The sequence below is a fragment of the Lactuca serriola genome, chromosome 3 (genome assembly GCF_051521515.1).
Source record: "Lactuca serriola cultivar US96UC23 chromosome 3, Lser_US96UC23_V15, whole genome shotgun sequence".
Classification (NCBI taxonomy): Eukaryota; Viridiplantae; Streptophyta; class Magnoliopsida; order Asterales; family Asteraceae; genus Lactuca; species Lactuca serriola.
Window position 1 is genome coordinate 232,565,002 of NC_136410.1, and position 5,166 is coordinate 232,570,167.

Sequence of the window (5,166 nt, forward strand, 5' to 3'; positions counted from 1 at the left end):
CATTCTGTTCATCGGACTCTTCAAGTTCATATTAGGAACTCGACGAGTTGGCTCAACTCGACGAGTTGGCCAGTTAGATTCCAGATTTTCAATTTTGATAATCTTAGCTTAATTTGGATAATTACATGAATTCATTTTCTGCCTAAACTTGAATCTTTTAAAAAGATAATTACATATCCTTATCAAAAGTAATGATTTGGTAATTCTGATAAAGATAAAACTAATGGTTAATTTAATTATTAAAACTTTTAACCTAGTATTTTTAAAAAGTTTTAAAAATACCCCATTTGGTTTCAGAATTTAAAATTTAATTCTTCGAATGATAGGTCTCACACTACAACGATTGGACTCAAACAAGAGCTGCGTAATATAGTTAGAACCTAACCTTCTAAAATTATCTAGTCTTAGTAACATGTAACTTAACATATTCACTTACTAGTTAGCTGAAACTGGTGAGAACTCCTAAAAAGCACATAACAAGCGGCATTCGAGCATCGAGTAATCAAATCAAGCATAACCTAATCAGAACATCTTATCATAGACTGATCAGTACTGGCATGCAAGTCTACAAGCTCATACAATAAGCATACAAATGCATCTCTCCTAGCATTCTATCATGCAAATACCAAGCAGATCCTTAGCCTTAACTAGCATGTGATTCACAGATTCACAAATCAAATCATATCAGATAACATGTATGGGTATTTTGGGAAAACTTACTTGAGCTCGTTCGATTGCATGCACCACATCCTTTCTTTTATTAGAAAACCCTTTTCTTTAAAAATATTTCTTTTTAAAAAACTTTACCAAATCCTCAGTTTGAGTTCAGACACACCCGAGAGTATGTACGAATCCCTCAAACTAAGGCTCTGATACCAACTTGTAACATCCCAAAAATACGATCCAAAAATTTCATTTTTCAATTAATAAAACAATATCCCAAAACATCATCATAAATCCCAAATGGGACAAATGTATCAAAACATCCTAAAATATCAGAGTAATCATGAAAATGCGGAACAAAATCGTGTGTGCACTACAATCACCCCACCCTAACTGAGTATAACATGCCCCACCCTAACTCGCATAACGTGCCTCACCCACTGAGCATGATGGGCATCGCCCTAACTCTCACAACGGGTGCCGCCCAAGATACGAACATACAAGTATAACAATTAATGGCATATAGATTACCCATTAGGCCCTTCCCACTAAGAATACAACACATACACATGCAAGATTCATGCAGACTCTAGCTGTAACATCCCAAATTTCGAGTCCAAAAATTTCAATTTTGATATAACGATTTAGTAAACATTTATAAGAAAACATCATCAAGTCATATCATTTCGTAAAACCATAATTTCATGTCTGAAATCATATCACAAAATTAGTAACAATCTCAGAGTACAATCCCAAGAAATCTCATAGTGCGGAAAACCAATGCGTGTGTATGATGTGCAGCTACCGCGCCGGCTCCTTCCCCTTCGCTGAAGAGGTACCTGAAACAAAACTAAAAACTGTAAGCACAAAGCTTAGTGAGTTCCCCCATCGTACCACATACCATACAATCACATAACATACATACTGTCGGGCAATTTTAGGGTGCCCTACCTACCCGGTACGACCATTCTAGGGTGCCGACCTACCTGGTACGACCATTCTGGGGTGTCGACCTACCTGTGTCAAGCCATTTTGGGGGCTGACCTACCCGTGTCAAGCCATTCTGGGGTGCTGACCTACCCATGTCAAGCCTTTCTAGGGTGTTGACCTACCCTTCGGTCCTAACAACTGAACCTTGGGGACTATTCCGCCCCCTACTGCTACTATCACATGTATCATAACATAAATATACTGTCAGACATATCTGGGGTGTCTGACCTACCCTTCGGTCCTAACGACCGAACTTGGGGACTAATCCCCTCCTACTACCACTATCACATATAACATATCATGCCAGCATATAAACATATCATAACATACTGTTAGACATATCTAGGGTGTCGACCTACCATTCAGTCCTAACAACCGAACTTGGGGTTATTCTTCCCCTACTACCACTATCACATATAACATATCATGCCGGCATATAACAAATCAAGTAGTAGCAAACCTAGATGAATATCACAAAGACAATCATCTAACATACAACTCCTACTGGTGGGCCGACATTGTGGTCATAGACCCACCGCTACTTGGAAGGTAACTCACCTCGTAAGGTTGACTACTGAAATGCTGATCGGGAAATGTCTGACTGCTGCTCCGATAACTCCCCGGCTACAATTCCCATAAAGACACTTAGTCAGAAGCTGATAACTACTCTTAGGGTAAAATGACTATTTTACCCCTGTCCAAAGTTAATATCTGAGTCAAAGTCAACTTCCAGTTGACCTGACTCGCCGAGTTGGGCCGCCAACTCGCCGAGTCCCTATTCTTTCATTTGACCCCCTTCCCGACTCGACTCGTCGAGTTTAGCAAGGACTCGATGATTTCTCCTTCTACAATATCATCGAATGAACCTTCATCCGACTCGCCAAGTTGTATGAACAACTCGTCGAGTTCATCATCATCCTATGAACATGTCCAGTCTGCGACTCACCAAGTTATATGAACAACTCGTCGAGTTCATCTTCAATGGTTAGGAGATTGCTTTAGACTCACCGAGTCCTACGATTCCCATGTCCATGGCTAAGTATAATACGTTGGGTCACTCCCTTGGACCCCTATAAAACCCTTATAACACTCAACTGGGTTCCTTTGAACCTCAACAGATTGGGGACTCAGGCCCTGGACTTGCCGAGTTCCAAGAGCAACTCGCCGAGTCGATGTTGTCCAAGTCTTATATCTCAATTTATGATGTACAACACTCATCCAAAAGGTAGATCTGGGCTTCTAAGATCGATCTAGCATGTAATGTTATGAACTTTACGTGCATGCATGGGAGTATAAGCTTAAAGGACCTAAAAATGAGGTCTAAGGGTGCATAGGACTCTCTATGGCTACAAGGTTGGCCACTTTATGCCATGTAGTCCCCTAAGGACCCTGAATCTGGAGTCTCAACCCCCAACCATGCTTGCACTCATGATTGGTCACCAAAAATGGTTCCTAAAAGCCCTAATTCACTTCAAAAAGGGATCTAGAACATGAATGAACAATGTATAAGCTTTATACCTCCAAGGAACTGTAGATGCTGCACAAACTCGAAATCTTCTGGTTTCCTCTTGGCTCCTCAAGCTTTTCCTTCCTTCTTGTGATCACAAACCACCAAAATCACCAAAAAGGACCTTAGATCTCACAAAATGATTAGGGTTTCAGTATGAGGTGTTCTGGGAGCATAAGGGACGATGGGGCTGCAATAAGACGTTTAAATAGAGTGCAATCCCTCGGATTTAGGGTTTCACTCAAACATCACCTACTCGCTGAGTCAGTCTACCGACTCGTCGAGTAGCTCACTTAAAATGTCCGCAGATCCCGACTCTACTCGACGAGTTGGGCCTCCAACTCATCGAGTCCCAGAGAAAAACATAAAAATACTTTGAATCAAATGTGTACCAAGAATTAGGTGCTACACTAGCACCCTAACATAATAAACCATGGGTTGGCATTGGTGCCCAACTAAACATAGTGAGGAAGACTCACCTCAGACTACTGAATCTCACAGATAAATCTCTGGTTGTTGGTCCGCTAATATCCGTACACTATCAACATAAAAATAACATCCAATTAATATTTGGATCCCGATTCACACTAAGAGTCCAAACTAGGGTATAAGACCTTTTTAACCTTTACCTAACGTGGCCCAAGGCCAAGGCCCAAGCCAACTATCCAAAAGGCCCAAATTCCAAAATGATCACCAAAGCCCAAATATGGCCCGATGTTCCAAATTGGGCCCAAATCCCTTCGTGGGCCTTCAACTAAAAGAGTCCAATAAAATAGCATCAGCACAAAAATATAATTCTAATGACCCAACAAAGCCCTAGACTCCTCAGGTCAAACATGGGCCCAATACCGAAAAGCCCAAAATTCCGAAGCCTAATGCTGAATACACGGGGCGTACTCAGCTCGTACGCTTAGCGTACATGCTCTGGGGCTAGTATGTGCAGCACACTAGCTTATACGCCCAGTGAACTCCCCAGTTAGCCACCACACATCATTAAGCACTTAATCCATCCAACCCTTACTCCATACTTTCAGATCTTGTCTCAAAAGATGATTTATCATGTAAAGTTGGCAACTTTACGTGCATGCATGGCTTAATGGGGCTCCAGAGCTTAAAAGAACTTAAAAAATGGTCTTAACACATGCATGATTCCATATACACCATAAAGTTTGCATTTTTATGTTTAATGGACCCCTAAGATTTCCAGATTTAAAAGTTTAAGCTTCTGAAATGACCATAGCTCACATGGTCCAACCAAAAGGGACCAAAATAACCATAAACAAGCCAAAGAGAAGATATATACAAGCAGTTGACAAGTCATGTACTTTATACCTCAAAAGTTACGAAATAAAGAAGCTAAATCTGGATCTATAAGCTCTTCTACAGAGAATGAATCTTCAATCTTCTTCTACCAATTCAAGATGCACAAGACACACCAAAGTTCTTCACAAAAGCTAAAAAGCACCACACAAAGGCTAAGGGATGAAGTTAGGGTTTTGAGGATATAGAGGCTGGTCTAAAAATGTCCAAGAGGTGGGTTATAGAAGATTAAATAAAGCACAAACCCTAAAAATTAGGGTTTGTCCCAATCCAACGTATACCCAACGTAACCTACGTAGGCCCAATGTACGTGTTCAATGCCCGCGATCTTGATCTAGCTAGTATGCTAAGCGTACTCATAGAGTACGCCCCGCGTACTAGCTAGAGGACCAAAATGCAAGATTTTTTTGTTTAGCAAGGGTTAAAGGGAAAACTTACAAGGTCCAAATGTTACAATGCCTGATTGTGATCATTAAATGTCGTAGGTTCCTTTGATATATCGACCCATTCACGAAAAAAAGTTGTATATTATATCAAGGTCCATGATGTAATCATAGACGTTCCATTGTTTGAAGAAAACATTTTGCAAAGATGAAATTAAGAGTGATAGGATCAAGGTTAAAGGATTGAGTTAGGGTTGAAAATATATGAGGAGAAAAAAATTAATTCCAATCTTTTGAGTTTCA